The sequence below is a fragment of the Electrona antarctica genome, assembly GCF_951216825.1.
Source record: "Electrona antarctica genome assembly, contig: scaffold_58, whole genome shotgun sequence".
Lineage (NCBI taxonomy): Eukaryota > Metazoa > Chordata > Actinopteri > Myctophiformes > Myctophidae > Electrona > Electrona antarctica.
This window is the reverse complement of record NW_027638206.1, coordinates 1-20,000: the sequence shown is the minus strand read 5'-3', so window position 1 is coordinate 20,000 and position 20,000 is coordinate 1.

Genomic DNA, 20,000 nt, shown 5'->3' with positions numbered 1-20,000 from the left:
CTACAGCCTGGTGGTCACAACATAAGGCAGGGAGTGATGCTATAGTTCCCTGCAGCCTGGTGGTCGCAACATAAGGCAGGGAGTGATGCTATAGTTCCCTCCCTGCAGCCTGGTGGTCGCAACATAAGGCAGGGAGTGATGCTATAGTTCCCTGCAGCCTGGTGGTCACAACATAAGGCAGGGAGTGATGCTATAGTTCCCTACAGCCTGGTGGTCACAACATAAGGCAGGGAGTGATGCTATAGTTCCCTACAGCCTGGTGGTCACAACATAAAGCAGGGAGTGATGCTATAGTTCCCTACAGCCTGGTGGTCACAACATAAAGCAGGGAGTGATGCTATAGTTCCCTACAGCCTGGTGGTCACAACATAAGGCAGGGAGTGATGCTATAGTTCCCTGCAGCCTGGTGGTCACAACATAAGGCAGGGAGTGATGCTATAGTTCCCTGCAGCCTGGTGGTCACAACATAAAGCAGGGAGTGATGCTATAGTTCCCTGCAGCCTGGTGGTCACAACATAAGACAGGGAGTGATGCTATAGTTCCCTGCAGCCTGGTGGTCACAACACAAGGCAGGGAGTGATGCTATAGTTCCCTGCAGCCTGGTGGTCACAACATAAGGCAGGGAGTGATGCTATAGTTCCCTGCAGCCTGGTGGTCACAACATAAGGCAGGGAGTGATGCTATAGTTCCCTGCAGCCTGGTGGTCACAACATAAGGCAGGGAGTGATGCTATAGTTCCCTACAGCCTGGTGGTCACAACATAAGGCAGGGAGTGATGCTATAGTTCCCTACAGCCTGGTGGTCACAACATAAGGCAGGGAGTGATGCTATAGTTCCCTGCAGCCTGGTGGTCACAACATAAGGCAGGGAGTGATGCTATAGTTCCCTGCAGCCTGGTGGTCACAACATAAGGCAGGGAGTGATGCTATAGTTCCCTCCCTACAGCCTGGTGGTCACAACACAAGGCAGGGAGTGATGCTATAGTTCCCTCCCTGCAGCCTGGTGGTCACAACATAAGGCAGGGAGTGATGCTATAGTTCCCTGCAGCCTGGTGGTCACAACATAAGACAGGGAGTGATGCTATAGTTCCCTGCAGCCTGGTGGTCACAACATAAGGCAGGGAGTGATGCTATAGTTCCCTACAGCCTGGTGGTCACAACATAAGGCAGGGAGTGATGCTATAGTTCCCTCCCTGCAGCCTGGTGGTCACAACATAAAGCAGGGAGTGATGCTATAGTTCCCTGCAGCCTGGTGGTCACAACATAAGGCAGGGAGTGATGCTATAGTTCCCTGCAGCCTGGTGGTCACAACATAAGGCAGGGAGTGATGCTATAGTTCCCTGCAGCCTGGTGGTCACAACATAAGGCAGGGAGTGATGCTATAGTTCCCTGCAGCCTGGTGGTCACAACATAAGGCAGGGAGTGATGCTATAGTTCCCTCCCTGCAGCCTGGTGGTCACAACATAAGGCAGGGAGTGATGCTATAGTTCCCTGCAGCCTGGTGGTCACAACATAAGGCATAGAGTGATGCTATAGTTCCCTCCCTGCAGCCTGGTGGTCACAACATAAGGCAGGGAGTGATGCTATAGTTCCCTGCAGCCTGGTGGTCACAACATAAGGCAGGGAGTGATGCTATAGTTCCCTGCAGCCTGGTGGTCACAACATAAGGCAGGGAGTGATGCTATAGTTCCCTCCCTGCAGCCTGGTGGTCACAACATAAGGCAGGGAGTGATGCTATAGTTCCCTCCCTGCAGCCTGGTGGTCACAACATAAGGCAGGGAGTGATGCTATAGTTCCCTGCAGCCTGGTGGTCACAACACAAGGCAGGGAGTGATGCTATAGTTCCCTGCAGCCTGGTGGTCACAACATAAGGCAGGGAGTGATGCTATAGTTCCCTCCCTGCAGCCTGGTGGTCACAACATAAGGCAGGGAGTGATGCTATAGTTCCCTGCAGCCTGGTGGTCACAACATAAGGCAGGGAGTGATGCTATAGTTCCCTGCAGCCTGGTGGTCACAACATAAGGCAGGGAGTGATGCTATAGTTCCCTCCCTACAGCCTGGTGGTCACAACATAAGGCAGGGAGTGATGCTATAGTTCCCTCCCTGCAGCCTGGTGGTCACAACATAAGGCAGGGAGTGATGCTATAGTTCCCTCCCTACAGCCTGGTGGTCACAACATAAGGCAGGGAGTGATGCTATAGTTCCCTCCCTGCAGCCTGGTGGTCACAACATAAGGCAGGGAGTGATGCTATAGTTCCCTCCCTGCAGCCTGGTGGTCACAACATAAGGCAGGGAGTGATGCTATAGTTCCCTGCAGCCTGGTGGTCACAACATAAGGCAGGGAGTGATGCTATAGTTCCCTCCCTGCAGCCTGGTGGTCACAACATAAGGCAGGGAGTGATGCTATAGTTCCCTCCCTGCAGCCTGGTGGTCACAACATAAGGCAGGGAGTGATGCTATAGTTCCCTCCCTGCAGCCTGGTGGTCACAACATAAGGCAGGGAGTGATGCTATAGTTCCCTGCAGCCTGGTGGTCACAACACAAGGCAGGGAGTGATGCTATAGTTCCCTGCAGCCTGGTGGTCACAACATAAGGCAGGGAGTGATGCTATAGTTCCCTGCAGCCTGGTGGTCACAACATAAGGCAGGGAGTGATGCTATAGTTCCCTGCAGCCTGGTGGTCACAACATAAGGCAGGGAGTGATGCTATAGTTCCCTGCAGCCTGGTGGTCACAACATAAGGCAGGGAGTGATGCTATAGTTCCCTGCAGCCTGGTGGTCACAACATAAGGCAGGGAGTGATGCTATAGTTCCCTCCCTGCAGCCTGGTGGTCACAACATAAGGCAGGGAGTGATGCTATAGTTCCCTGCAGCCTGGTGGTCACAACATAAGGCAGGGAGTGATGCTATAGTTCCCTGCAGCCTGGTGGTCACAACATAAGGCAGGGAGTGATGCTATAGTTCCCTCCCTACAGCCTGGTGGTCACAACATAAGGCAGGGAGTGATGCTATAGTTCCCTGCAGCCTGGTGGTCACAACATAAGGCAGGGAGGGAGTGATGCTATAGTTCCCTGCAGCCTGGTGGTCACAACATAAGGCAGGGAGTGATGCTATAGTTCCCTGCAGCCTGGTGGTCACAACATAAGGCAGGGAGTGATGCTATAGTTCCCTACAGCCTGGTGGTCACAACATAAAGCAGGGAGTGATGCTATAGTTCCCTGCAGCCTGGTGGTCACAACATAAGGCAGGGAGTGATGCTATAGTTCCCTCCCTACAGCCTGGTGGTCACAACATAAAGCAGGGAGTGATGCTATAGTTCCCTGCAGCCTGGTGGTCACAACATAAGGCAGGGAGTGATGCTATAGTTCCCTGCAGCCTGGTGGTCACAACATAAAGCAGGGAGTGATGCTATAGTTCCCTCCAGCCTGGTGGTCACAACATAAAGCAGGGAGTGATGCTATAGTTCCCTCCAGCCTGGTGGTCACAACATAAAGCAGGGAGTGATGCTATAGTTCCCTCCCTGCAGCCTGGTGGTCACAACATAAGGCAGGGAGTGATGCTATAGTTCCCTCCCTACAGCCTGGTGGTCACAACATAAGGCAGGGAGTGATGCTATAGTTCCCTGCAGCCTGGTGGTCACAACATAAAGCAGGGAGTGATGCTATAGTTCCCTCCAGCCTGGTGGTCACAACATAAAGCAGGGAGTGATGCTATAGTTCCCTGCAGCCTGGTGGTCACAACATAAGGCAGGGAGGGAGTGATGCTATAGTTCCCTCCAGCCTGGTGGTCACAACATAAAGCAGGGAGTGATGCTATAGTTCCCTCCCTGCAGCCTGGTGGTCACAACACAAGGCAGGGAGTGATGCTATAGTTCCCTCCCTGCAGCCTGGTGGTCACAACATAAGGCAGGGAGTGATGCTATAGTTCCCTCCCTGCAGCCTGGTGGTCACAACATAAGGCAGGGAGTGATGCTATAGTTCCCTGCAGCCTGGTGGTCACAACATAAGGCAGGGAGTGATGCTATAGCTCCCTGCAGCCTGGTGGTCACAACATAAGGCAGGGAGTGATGCTATAGTTCCCTACAGCCTGGTGGTCACAACATAAGGCAGGGAGTGATGCTATAGTTCCCTACAGCCTGGTGGTCACAACATAAGGCAGGGAGTGATGCTATAGTTCCCTACAGCCTGGTGGTCACAACATAAGGCAGGGAGTGATGCTATAGTTCCCTACAGCCTGGTGGTCACAACATAAGGCAGGGAGTGATGCTATAGTTCCCTCCCTACAGCCTGGTGGTCACAACATAAGGCAGGGAGTGATGCTATAGTTCCCTACAGCCTGGTGGTCACAACATAAGGCAGGGAGTGATGCTATAGTTCCCTGCAGCCTGGTGGTCACAACATAAGGCAGGGAGTGATGCTATAGTTCCCTGCAGCCTGGTGGTCACAACATAAGGCAGGGAGTGATGCTATAGTTCCCTCCCTGCAGCCTGGTGGTCACAACATAAGGCAGGGAGTGATGCTATAGTTCCCTGCAGCCTGGTGGTCACAACACAAGGCAGGGAGTGATGCTATAGTTCCCTCCCTGCAGCCTGGTGGTCACAACATAAGGCAGGGAGTGATGCTATAGTTCCCTCCCTGCAGCCTGGTGGTCACAACATAAGGCAGGGAGTGATGCTATAGTTCCCTGCAGCCTGGTGGTCACAACATAAGGCAGGGAGTGATGCTATAGTTCCCTACAGCCTGGTGGTCACAACATAAGGCAGGGAGTGATGCTATAGTTCCCTGCAGCCTGGTGGTCACAACATAAGGCAGGGAGTGATGCTATAGTTCCCTACAGCCTGGTGGTCACAACATAAGACAGGGAGTGATGCTATAGTTCCCTGCAGCCTGGTGGTCACAACATAAGGCAGGGAGTGATGCTATAGTTCCCTGCAGCCTGGTGGTCACAACATAAGGCAGGGAGTGATGCTATAGTTCCCTACAGCCTGGGTAGCAGACAGTGTAGTTTTCGTCGACTAAAACTAAGACGAAAAATGTTCGTCGACTACCTTTTTTCACTGACAAAAACGAAATGGAAATGAAATGAAAACTAAGCTACGATGACTAAAACTAAGACTAAATGTATAGAATTTTCGTCAACAAATAAAACTAGACTAAAATGTTAGGAAGGGACTAGTGGACAAGAGATCCAGTAGAAGTCATTTTACACCTGGTTGCATGCTGAAAAGCTCAAGCGACGCGTTGTGAGCTATCTGCTATTTTCAGCAAGTCTAAATTCAGCCATTACGATGGCATCAAGGCCCCGACAAAATACATTTTAGTCGACTAAATCAACCGTAGATTTAGTCAACTAAAATGTTATGACATTTAGTCGACTAAAACTAGACTAACACTAAAACATTCCGGGTGACTAAAATGTGACTAAAACTAAATGAAGTTTATACCAAAGACTATGACTAAAACTAAATGAAGTTTATACCAAAGACTATGACTAAAACTAAATGAAGTTTATACCAAAGACTATGACTAAAACTAAATGAAGTTTATACCAAAGACTATGACTAAAACTAAATGAAGTTTATACCAAAGACTATGACTAAAACTAAATGAAGTTTATACCAAAGACTATGACTAAAACTAAATGAAGTTTATACCAAAGACTATGACTAAAACTAAATGAAGTTTTATACCAAAGACTATGACTAAAACTAAATGAAGTTTATACCAAAGACTATGACTAAAACTAAATGAAGTTTATACCAAAGACTATGACTAAAACTAAATGAACTAAATGAAGTTTTATACCAAAGACTATGACTAAAACTAAATGAAGTTTATACCAAAGACTATGACTAAAACTAAATGAAGTTTATACCAAAGACTATGACTAAAACTAAATGAAGTTTATACCAAAGACTATGACTAAAACTAAATGAAGTTTATACCAAAGACTATGACTAAAACTAAATGAAGTTTATACCAAAGACTATGACTAAAACTAAATGAAGTTTATACCAAAGACTATGACTAAAACTAAATGAAGTTTATACCAAAGACTATGACTAAAACTAAATGAAGTTTATACCAAAGACTATGACTAAAACTAAATGAAGTTTATACCAAAGACTATGACTAAAACTAAATGAAGTTTATACCAAACTAAACTAAACAAAATACATACATACATGGATGCACCTGGGACGTATCCTCAGTGATGTTTCCTAAGGTCATCGGGGTTTCGGGTCCCGCAACATCATACCCCTCACTCAGGTGACCCAGCCGGGGTGATCAAGTCCCGACTTACGTCCCAGTAGCTACCCTCGATCAGTCCCATTAGGGAAAAACCAGGGCCACACAATCCGTTCTTCCTGAACTACTCTGCCGGGACTGGGAGGTACCATTCTGGCGCGTGGAAGGACTAGGCTCTGTGGGTTGACTCCTGTCCGGGCCCCTCCTACGTCTCACCAGGTCCACTCCTGCTCTCACCAGGTCAGGCCCTGTGCGTTGCACCAGACTCCCAGCACCAGGCACTTTATTCAGGAATGGTGGATTCTCGAGCCGCAACAGTTCCGCAGGCTCCACCTTGCCCTTGGTGGTGCCGCAGGCTCCGCTTGAGGCTTGAATGGCCCTCCTAAAGGCCTCACCATGGGTTTGTTGGGCTTCTTCCTCACGGAAGACACAGGCTGGGGCGCCAACCCATACTGCTCCCGGGTGCCGTTTAATTTCCGGCTGCCACCCGTCTCTCCGGTGGTCACCAGACTATTCCTGGTTGTCACGTAGTCTATTCCTATGAGTCACTATAAATAGAATAACTAAACAAAATACATACATACATGGATGCACCTGGGACGTATCCTCAGTGATGTTTCCTAAGGTCATCGGGGTTTCGGGTCTCGCAACATCATACCCCTCACTCAGGTGACCCAGCCGGGGTGATCAAGTCCCGACTTACGTCCCAGTAGCTACCCTCGATCAGTCCCATTAGGGAAAAACCAGGGCCACACAATCCGTTCTTCCTGAACTACTCTGCCGGGACTGGGAGGTACCATTCTGGCGCGTGGAAGGACTATGCTCTGTGGGTTGACTATGACTAAAACTAAATGAAGTTTATACCAAAGACTATGACTAAAACTAAATGAAGTTTTATACCAAAGACTATGACTAAAACTAAATGAAGTTTATACCAAAGACTATGACTAAAACTAAATGAAGTTTATACCAAAGACTATGACTAAAACTAAATGAAGTTTTATACCAAAGACTATGACTAAAACTAAATTAAGTTTTATACCAAAGACTATGACTAAAACTAAATGAAGTTTATACCAAAGACTATGACTAAAACTAAATGAAGTTTTATACCAAAGACTATGACTAAAACTAAATGAAGTTTTATACCAAAGACTATGACTAAAACTAAATGAAGTTTTATACCAAAGACTATGACTAAAACTAAATGAAGTTTTATACCAAAGACTATGACTAAAACTAAATGAAGTTTTATACCAAAGACTATGACTAAAACTAAATGAAGTTTATACCAAAGACTATGACTAAAACTAAATTAAGTTTTATACCAAAGACTATGACTAAAACTAAATGAAGTTTTATACCAAAGACTATGACTAAAACTAAATGGAGTTTATACCAAAGACTATGACTAAAACTAAATTAAGTTTATACCAAAGACTATGACTAAAACTAAATGAAGTTTATACCAAAGACTATGACTAAAACTAAATGAAGTTTATACCAAAGACTATGACTAAAACTAAATGAAGTTTATACCAAAGACTATGACTAAAACTAAATGAAGTTTTATACCAAAGACTATGACTAAAACTAAATGAAGTTTATACCAAAGACTATGACTAAAACTAAATGAAGTTTTATACCAAAGACTATGACTAAAACTAAATGAAGTTTTATACCAAAGACTATGACTAAAACTAAATGAAGTTTATACCAAAGACTATGACTAAAACTAAATGAAGTTTATACCAAAGACTATGACTAAAACTAAATGAAGTTTTATACCAAAGACTATGACTAAAACTAAATGAAGTTTATACCAAAGACTATGACTAAAACTAAATGAAGTTTATACCAAAGACTATGACTACAACTAAATGAAGTTTATACCAAAGACTATGACTAAAACTAAATGAAGTTTATACCAAAGACTATGACTAAAACTAAATGAAGTTTATACCAAAGACTATGACTAAAACTAAATGAAGTTTATACCAAAGACTATGACTAAAACTAAATGAAGTTTATACCAAAGACTATGACTAAAACTAAATGAAGTTTTATACCAAAGACTATGACTAAAACTAAATGAAGTTTATACCAAAGACTATGACTAAAACTAAATGAAGTTTATACCAAAGACTATGACTAAAACTAAATGAAGTTTTATACCAAAGACTATGACTAAAACTAAATGAAGTTTTATACCAAAGACTATGACTAAAACTAAATGAAGTTTTATACCAAAGACTATGACTAAAACTAAATGAAGTTTTATACCAAAGACTATGACTAAAACTAAATGGAGTTTATACCAAAGACTATGACTAAAACTAAATGAAGTTTATACCAAAGACTATGACTAAAACTAAATGAAGTTTATACCAAAGACTATGACTAAAACTAAATGAAGTTTATACCAAAGACTATGACTAAAACTAAATGAAGTTTTATACCAAAGACTATGACTAAAACTAAATTAAGTTTTATACCAAAGACTATGACTAAAACTAAATGAAGTTTTATACCAAAGACTATGACTAAAACTAAATGAAGTTTTATACCAAAGACTATGACTAAAACTAAATGGAGTTTATACCAAAGACTATGACTAAAACTAAATGAAGTTTATACCAAAGACTATGACTAAAACTAAATGGAGTTTATACCAAAGACTATGACTAAAACTAAATGAAGTTTATACCAAAGACTATGACTAAAACTAAATGAAGTTTATACCAAAGACTATGACTAAAACTAAATGAAGTTTATACCAAAGACTATGACTAAATCTAAATGGAGTTTATACCAAAGACTATGACTAAAACTAAATGAAGTTTATACCAAAGACTATGACTAAAACTAAATGGAGTTTATACCAAAGACTATGACTAAAACTAAATGAAGTTTATACCAAAGACTATGACTAAAACTAAATGAAGTTTATACCAAAGACTATGACTAAAACTAAATGAAGTTTTATACCAAAGACTATGACTAAAACTAAATGGAGTTTATACCAAAGACTATGACTAAAACTAAATGGAGTTTTATACCAAAGACTATGACTAAAACTAAATGAAGTTTATACCAAAGACTATGACTAAAACTAAATGAAGTTTATACCAAAGACTATGACTAAAACTAAATGAAGTTTATACCAAAGACTATGACTAAAACTAAATGGAGTTTTATACCAAAGACTATGACTAAAACTAAATGAAGTTTTATACCAAAGACTGTGACTAAAACTAAATGAAGTTTATACCAAAGACTATGACTAAAACTAAATGGAGTTTATACCAAAGACTATGACTAAAACTAAATGGAGTTTATACCAAAGACTATGACTAAAACTAAATGAAGTTTATACCAAAGACTATGACTAAAACTAAATGAAGTTTATACCAAAGACTATGACTAAAACTAAATGAAGTTTATACCAAAGACTATGACTAAAACTAAATGAAGTTTTATACCAAAGACTATGACTAAAACTAAATGAAGTTTATACCAAAGACTATGACTAAAACTAAATTAAGTTTATACCAAAGACTATGACTAAAACTAAATGGAGTTTATACCAAAGACTATGACTAAAACTAAATTAAGTTTATACCAAAGACTATGACTAAAACTAAATGGAGTTTATACCAAAGACTATGACTAAAACTAAATGAAGTTTATACCAAAGACTATGACTAAAACTAAATGGAGTTTATACCAAAGACTATGACTAAAACTAAATGAAGTTTATACCAAAGACTATGACTAAATCTAAATGGAGTTTATACCAAAGACTATGACTAAAACTAAATGAAGTTTATACCAAAGACTATGACTAAAACTAAATGGAGTTTTATACCAAAGACTATGACTAAAACTAAATGAAGTTTATACCAAAGACTATGACTAAAACTAAATGAAGTTTATACCAAAGACTATGACTAAAACTAAATGGAGTTTATACCAAAGACTATGACTAAAACTAAATGAAGTTTATACCAAAGACTATGACTAAAACTAAATGAAGTTTATACCAAAGACTATGACTAAAACTAAATGGAGTTTATACCAAAGACTATGACTAAAACTAAATGAAGTTTATACCAAAGACTATGACTAAAACTAAATGGAGTTTATACCAAAGACTATGACTAAAACTAAATGAAGTTTATACCAAAGACTATGACTAAAACTAAATGGAGTTTATACCAAAGACTATGACTAAAACTAAATGGAGTTTATACCAAAGACTATGACTAAAACTAAATGAAGTTTATACCAAAGACTATGACTAAAACTAAATGAAGTTTATACCAAAGACTATGACTAAAACTAAATGAAGTTTATACCAAAGACTATGACTAAAACTAAATGAAGTTTATACCAAACTAAACTAAACAAAATACATACATACATGGATGCACCTGGGACGTATCCTCAGTGATGTTTCCTAAGGTCATCACCTGGGACGTATCCTCAGTGATGTATCCTAAGGTCATCACCTGGGACGTATCCTCAGTGATGTTTCCTAAGGTCATCGGGGTTTCGGGTCTCGCAACATCATACCCCTCACTCAGGTGACCCAGCCGGGGTGATCAAGTCCCGGCTTACGTCCCAGTAGCTACCCTCGATCAGTCCCATTAGGGAAAAACCAGGGCCACACAATCCGTTCTTCCTGAACTACTCTGCCGGGACTGGGAGGTACCATTCTGGCGCGTGGAAGGACTAGGCTCTGTGGGTTGACTCCTGTCCGGGCCCCTCCTACGTCTCACCAGGTCCACTCCTGCTCTCACCAGGTCAGGCCCTGTGCGTTGCACCAGACTCCCAGCACCAGGCACTTTATTCAGGAATGGTGGATTCTCGAGCCGCAACAGTTCCGCAGGCTCCACCTTGCCCTTGGTGGTGCCGCAGGCTCCGCTTGAGGCTTGAATGGCCCTCCTAAAGGCCTCACCATGGGTTTGTTGGGCTTCTTCCTCACGGAAGACACAGGCTGGGGCGCCAACCCATACTGCTCCCGGGTGCCGTCTAATTTCCGGCTGCCACCCGTCTCTCCGGTGGTCACCAGACTATTCCTGGTTGTCACGTAGTCTATTCCTATGAGTCACTATAAATAGAATAACTAAACAAAATACATACATACATGGATGCACCTGGGACATATCCTCAGTGATGTTTCCTAAGGTCATCGGGGTTTCGGGTCTCGCAACATCATACCCCTCACTCAGGTGACCCAGCCGGGGTGATCAAGTCCCGACTTACGTCCCAGTAGCTACCCTCGATCAGTCCCATTAGGGGAAAAACCAGGGCCACACAATTCGTTCTTCCTGAACTACTCTGCCGGGACTGGGAGGTACCATTCTGGCGCGTGGAAGGACTAGGCTCTGTGGGTTGACTCCTGTCCGGGCCCCTCCTACGTCTCACCAGGTCCACTCCTGCTCTCACCAGGTCAGGCCCTGTGCGTTGCACCAGACTCCCAGCACCAGGCACTTTATTCAGGAATGGTGGATTCTCGAGCCGCAACAGTTCCGCAGGCTCCACCTTGCCCTTGGTGGTGCCGCAGGCTCCGCTTGAGGCTTGAATGGCCCTCCTAAAGGCCTCACCATGGGTTTGTTGGGCTTCTTCCTCACGGAAGACACAGGCTGGGGCGCCAACCCATACTGCTCCCGGGTGCCGTCTAATTTCCGGCTGCCACCCGTCTCTCCGGTGGTCACCAGACTATTCCTGGTTGTCACGTAGTCTATTCCTATGAGTCACTATAAATAGAATAACTAAACAAAATACATACATACATGGATGCACCTGGGACGTATCCTCAGTGATGTTTCCTAAGGTCATCGGGGTTTCGGGTCTCGCAACATCATACCCCTCACTCAGGTGACCCAGCCGGGGTGATCAAGTCCCGACTTACGTCCCAGTAGCTACCCTCAATCAGTCCCATTAGGGGAAAAACCAGGGCCATACAATCCGTTCTTCCTGAACTACTCTGCCGGGACTGGGAGGTACCATTCTGGCGCGTGGAAGGACTAGGCTCTGTGGGTTGACTATGACTAAAACTAAATGAAGTTTATACCAAAGACTATGACTAAAACTAAATGAAGTTTATACCAAAGACTATGACTAAAACTAAATGAAGTTTATACCAAAGACTATGACTAAAACTAAATGGAGTTTATACCAAAGACTATGACTAAAACTAAATGAAGTTTTATACCAAAGACTATGACTAAAACTAAATGGAGTTTTATACCAAAGACTATGACTAAAACTAAATGAAGTTTTATACCAAAGACTATGACTAAAACTAAATGAAGTTTATACCAAAGACTATGACTAAAACTAAATGAAGTTTATACCAAAGACTATGACTAAAACTAAATGAAGTTTATACCAAAGACTATGACTAAAACTAAATGAAGTTTTATACCAAAGACTATGACTAAAACTAAATTAAGTTTTATACCAAAGACTATGACTAAAACTAAATGAAGTTTTATACCAAAGACTATGACTAAAACTAAATGAAGTTTTATACCAAAGACTATGACTAAAATTAAATGAAGTTTATACCAAAGACTATGACTAAAACTAAATTAAGTTTTTACCAAAGACTATGACTAAAACTAAATTAAGTTTTATACCAAAGACTATGACTAAAACTAAATGAAGTTTTATACCAAAGACTATGACTAAAACTAAATGAAGTTTTATACCAAAAACTATGACTAAAACTAAATGAAGTTTATACCAAAGACTATGACTAAAACTTAATGAAGTTTTATACCAAAGACTATGACTAAAACTAAATGAAGTTTATACCAAAGACTATGACTAAAACTAAATGAAGTTTTATACCAAAGACTATGACTAAAACTAAATGAACCGGTTATGACGCAGAGACGGCATAACCGGAAGTGTCGGTCGGGGGCGGAACTTCCGACCAAATTTCAGCAATGCACTCTGCAGCGTATATATATATATATATATATATTTTGTATCCTTTATTTACCCAGAGTAGTAGCTCATATTCAGCAACGCCCTGCACATAGAAACACACACACACACTGATACTGTTGTACTGACCGGTACAACCACAGTCTGATACTGTTGTACTGACCGGTACAATCAAAGTCTGATACTGTTGTACTGACCACTACAACCAGTACAACCACAGTCTGATACTGTTGTACTGACCAGTACAACCAGTACAACCACAGTCTGATACTGTTGTACTGACCAGTACAACCACAGTCTTATACTGTTGTACTGACCAGTACAACCACAGTCTGATACTGTTGTACTGACCAGTACAACCACAGTCTGATACTGTTGTACTGACCGGTACAACCACAGTCTGATACTGTTGTACTGACCAGTACAACCACAGTCTGATACGTTTGTACTGACCAGTACAACCACAGTCTGATACTGTTGTACTGACCAGTACAACCACAGTCTGATACTGTTGTACTGACCAGTACAACCACAGTCTGATACTGTTGTACTGACCAGTACAACCACAGTCTGATACTGTTGTACTGACCAGTACAACCACAGTCTGATACTGTTGTACTGACCAGTACAACCACAGTCTGATACTGTTGTACTGATCGGTACAACCTCAGTCTGATACTGTTGTACTGACCAGTACAACCACAGTCTGATACTGTTGTACTGACCAGTACAACCACAGTCTGATACTGTTGTACTGACCAGTACAACCACAGTCTTATACTGTTGTACTGATCGGTACAACCTCAATCTGATACTGTTGTACTGACCGGTACAACCACAGTCTGATACTGTTGTACTGACCAGTACAACCACAGTCTTATACTGTTGTACTGATCGGTACAACCTCAGTCTGATACTGTTGTACTGACCGGTACAACCACAGTCTGATACTGTTGTACTGACCGGTACAACCACAGTCTGATACTGTTGTACTGACCAGTACAACCACAGTCTTATACTGTTGTACTGATCGGTACAACCTCAGTCTGATACTGTTGTACTGACCGGTACAACCACAGTCTGATACTGTTGTACTGACCAGTACAACCACAGTCTTATACTGTCGGCCACTAAGCAGCTCCAGGGGGAGCAGTTGGGGGTTCAGTGCCTTGCTCAAGGGCACTTCAGCGGTGTTGGGTGAGTTGCTGACCAATCACTTCCCCATCCAGATTTTTCCTGCCCGTCCGGGGAATCGAACCGGCAACCTTTCGGCAACAAGGGCGCTCCTCTAACCCTTAGGCCACCGCTGCCCAGCGTGAGTTCACTGAGACTCTACGCTGTATAACCTGTCCTGGTGTCACCAGGCTTTAGAGGGTTAAACCATTTAGGGGGTTCGCGGCCAAATACAGATAATTTTGGGGGTCCTTGACATGAAAAAAGTTGAGCACCACTGACATAGAAACATGAGGGTTTTTCAGAAAACGGCCTCAGTCCCTGCAGTCCACACCAATGCAACTCCTTGCAAACATTGTCCCCAATGGCTGCATAAGTGTTAAATAGCTCTATATTGTGACAATAATCATTGCTATAGAGTGTGTTCAGTAACAGTGTTAAATAGCTCTATATTGTGACAGTAATCATTGCTATAGTGTGTGTTCAGTAACAGTGTTAAATAGCTCTATATTGTGACCGTAATCATTGCTATAGAGTGTGTTCAGTAACAGTGTTAAATAGCTCTATATTGTGACAGTAATCATTGCTATAGTGTGTGTTCAGTAACAGTGTTAAATAGCTCTATATTGTGACAGTAATCATTGCTATAGAGTGTGTTCAGTAACAGTGTTAAATAGCTCTATATTGTGACAGTAATCATTGCTATAGAGTGTGTTCAGTAACAGTGTTAAATAGCTCTATATTGTGACAGTAATCATTGCTATAGTGTGTTCAGTAACAGTGTTAAATAGCTCTATATTGTGACAGTAATCATTGCTATAGTGTGTTCAGTAACAGTGTTAAATAGCTCTATATTGTGACAGTAATCATTGCTATAGAGTGTGTTCAGTAACAGTGTTAAATAGCTCTATAGTGTGACAGTAATCATTGCTATAGAGTGTGTTCAGTAACAGTGTTAAATAGCTCTATTGTGTGTGTGTGTGTGTGTGTGTGTGTGTGTGTGTGTGTGTGTGTGTGTGTGTGTGTGTGTGTGTGTGTGTGTGTGTGTGTGTGTGTGTGTGTGTGTGTGTGTGTGTGTGTGTGTGTGTGTGTGTGTGTGTGTGTGTGTGTGTGTGTGTGTGTGTGTTCAATCAAAGATCATTTAATGTAAATCAGCTGCTGTGGTTCTCAAGATGTGGGTCGCGACCCCCCAGGGCGGGCGGGCAGGAAGTGACCCGTCGTGTAAGCTCATAGGGCGGATTTCCATGACACTGCATGGCGCCACGTTGTGGAGGGTTATGGTATAGCGCTTAACCCCTTTTGGCATTCTGGATTCTGTTATACTTTAGTTGTTGAAAAATAGCAGACCTACAAGCTACGAGCTTGTAGATCTGCTATTTTTGAAAAATCGTCGGCGGCCAATTATAATTTTGGGGTCCCTGACATGAAAATGTCTGAGAACCACCGATATAGAAACAGGGTTTTTTCAGAATACTGTCACAGGATTTAGAAGAAATTTGTAGAATCGTCCTCATGGTCTCTAAATGGGTTAAAAGTGTTAATGAACTGGTGGGCGTGTCCACATAAAAAAAAAACACATTTTAACAAATACTGTATCAAAATCTTCCTCCTTATATTATTATTAATTTCATTGGCTATCGCCGGGCGACGTCGCCCAAAAGATGAATTATTTTTATCTTTTCGTTCCTCCGCCCACTTTTCGACCATCGCCTGTTCGCCTGCTATCGCTGGCAGTCGCCAGTAGGGGGTCCCATATTGACAAATAATGTGCCACTGTAATTAATTCGTAAGACTTGGAGACGTTTTGGGAACAATATAGTTTTATATTAATTTGAAAGTTCTGGCAGAAAACGTGTATTTTGTCAAATATCTCCACTATTCCACGAGCTGTACATGGACAACATTCTCTATTCCACGAGCTGTACATGGACAACATTCTCTATTCCACGAGCTGTACATGGACAACATTCTCTATTCCACGAGCTGTACATGGACAACATTCTCTATTCCACGAGCTGTACATGGACAACATTCTCTATTCCACGAGCTGTACATGGACAACATTCTCTATTCCACGAGCTGTACATGGACAACAACGAGCTGTACATGGACAACAACGAGCTGTACATGGACAACATTCTCTCCGTCGAGGGGACCGGAAGGAGGGCAGGACTGAACATATCAAAAGTTCAGTCGAAACACAGCCGGAAGCCATACAACAGCTTGTAGTCCAAAATGTGGACTACAAACCATGTGACTTCCATTGGAAATGCATTGGGGCGGCCATGACACTCACAACATTCATACAACGAGCATGCAGCAATGCTGCAAAGGTCTAAGTGAGGCCTTAGGCCTCACTCACACGGTCGCAACAGATTTCTGTATGCTTGCTGTATACAAAGGGTGTGATACAGCTTGCCCCAATGCATTTCCAATGGGAGTCACATGGTTTGACACAACATTTGTGTTGTATGAGGGGGAGGGGCGCAGTCGAAACACAGCCGGAAGCCATACAACAGCTTGTAGTACAAAATGTGGACTACAAACCATGTGACTTCCATTGGAAATACATTGGGGCGGCCATGACACTCACAACATTCATACAACAAGCATGCATCAATGTTTTAAAGGTGTGAGTGAGGCCTTAGGTGTGAGTGAGGCCTTAGGTGTGAGTGAGGCCTTAGGTGTGAGCGAGGCCTTATGTGTGAGTGAGGCCTTAGGTGTGAGTGAGGCCTTGGGTGTGAGTGAGGCCTTGGGTGTGAGTGAGGCCTTGGGTGTGAGCACACGCAACAGTTATGGGTGAGTTACACACGCAACAGTTATGGGTGAGTTACACACGCAACAGTTATGGGTGAGTTATGGGTGAGTTACACACGCAACAGTTATGGGTGAGTTATGGGTGAGTTATGGGTGAGTTACACACGCAACAGTTATGGGTGAGTTATGGGTGAGTTATGGGTGAGTTACACACGCAACAGTTATGGGTGAGTTATGGGTGAGTTACACACGCAACAGTTGTGGGTGAGTTATGGGTGAGTTATGGGTGAGTTATGGGTGAGTCTGCTAACGGTGCAGCGGATAGGACGTATTTTAAATACATGAAATGTATTTAAGATCACAGACATTCTAGGTAAGGCAATTAATAATATTGGAAAGGTGATCATTACTAAAGCCAAACAATAATGCCAGACAATATTGTTGGCTGCTATAGGAGCGTCACAGAACAAGTGAAACCAAGAGTCACTCGTCCAGAAAGATGTATTACTGTAATTACTTGTAGACGAGCCGTAATGTCAAGCCCTGGAGTACCTTATACTCACAGTATAGGGATGGAGTATTGAGTACATTTACTCACAGTGAAAGGATGAAGTATTGAGTACATTTACTCACAGTGAAAGGATGAAGTATTGAGTACATTTACTCACAGTGAAAGGATGAAGTATTGAGTACATTTACTCACAGTGAAAGGATGAAGTATTGAGTACATTTACTCACAGTGAAAGGATGAAGTATTGAGTACATTTACTCACAGTGAAAGGATGAAGTATTGAGTACATTTACTCACAGTGAAAGGATGGAGTATTGAGTACATTTACTCACAGTGAAAGGATGAAGTATTGAGTACATTTACTCACAGTGAAAGGATGAAGTATTGAGTACATTTACTCACAGTGAAAGGATGAAGTATTGAGTACATTTACTCACAGTGAAAGGATGAAGTATTGAGTACATTTACTCACAGTGAAAGGATGAAGTATTGAGTACATTTACTCACAGTGAAAGGATGAAGTATTGAGTACATTTACTCACAGTGAAAGGATGGAGTATTGAGTACATTTACTCACAGTGAAAGGATGGAGTATTGAGTACATTTACTCACAGTAAAGGGATGAAGTATTGAGTACATTTACTCACAGTGAAAGGATGGAGTATTGAGTACATTTACTCACAGTAAAGGGATGGAGTATTGAGTACATTTACTCACAGTAAAGGGATGGAGTATTGAGTACATTTACTCACAGTAAAGGGATGGAGTATTGAGTACATTTACTCACAGTAAAGGGATGGAGTATTGAGTACATTTACTCACAGTAAAGGGATGGAGTATTGAGTACATTTACTCACAGTGAAAGGATGAAGTATTGAGTACATTTACTCACAGTGAAAGGATGGAGTATTGAGTACATTTACTCACAGTAAAGGGATGGAGTATTGAGTACATTTACTCACAGTAAAGGGATGGAGTATTGAGTACATTTACTCACAGTAAAGGGATGGAGTATTGAGTACATTTACTCACAGTGAAAGGATGGAGTATTGAGTACATTTACTCACAGTAAAGGGATGGAGTATTGAGTACATTTACTCACAGTAAAGGGATGAAGTATTGAGTACATTTACTCACAGTAAAGGGATGAAGTATTGAGTACATTTACTCACAGTGAAAGGATGGAGTATTGAGTACATTTACTCACAGTAAAGGGATGGAGTATTGAGTACATTTACTCACAGTAAAGGGATGAAGTATTGAGTACATTTACTCACAGTGAAAGGATGGAGTATTGAGTACATTTACTCACAGTAAAGGGATGAAGTATTGAGTACATTTACTCACAGTGAAAGGATGGAGTATTGAGTACATTTACTCACAGTGAAAGGATGGAGTATTGAGTACATTTACTCACAGTAAAGGGATGAAGTATTGAGTACATTTACTCACAGTGAAAGGATGGAGTATTGAGTACATTTACTCACAGTGAAAGGATGGAGTATTGAGTACATTTACTCACAGTGAAAGGATGGAGTATTGAGTACATTTACTCACAGTGAAAGTACAGCAGTAATAAAACACTAAAAGGTGTATTTAGAGTACTCTACTTGAGTAAAAGTACTTGGATACTTTCCCAGGCCTGCTGGCATGGAAGTGTGAGATGGTAGCTTTGAAGTAAAGATTTGACCATATGAGGTAATATGAAAGAGACATCAAAGTGTGTGTGTGTGTGTGTGTGTGTGTGTGTGTGTGTGTGTGTGTGTGTGTGTGTGTGTGTGTGTGTGTGTGTGTGTGTGTGTGTGTGTGTGTGTGTGTGTGTGTGTGTGTGTGTGTGTGTGTGTGTGTGTCTTATCTGCCAAATATTAGTCACGGTTTGTGTAAACGTGCGTGTGTGTGTGTGTGCATGCACGCGCACACGTGTGTGTGTATGCACGTGTGTGTGTACATGCGCTCAGTGTTCCAGAATAACTGTCCTTCTTTTCATCTATTCTTAGATGTCGTTTGACGGTGTGTTCTGAAAGACTGTGTGTGTGTGTGTGTGTGTGTGTGTGTGTGTGTGTGTGTGTGTGTGTGTGTGTGTGTGTGTGTGTGTGTGTGTGTGTGTGTGTGTGTGTGTGTGTGTGTGTGTGTGGCATTATTATTGGACGATCGCTTTTTGGGGGTGGGGTTTGGGCGGGAACCCCTTTTGGTGTTTTAAGCATTATGTTATACTTTAGCTATTGAAAAATAGCAGATCTACAAGGTCGTAGATCGAGCTTGTAGATCTGCTATTTTAGAAAAATCGTTAAAATGTGCCTCAAATCTTTGAATATATATTCTTTCAGAGCGAACGTTTTTAACTCATATCTTT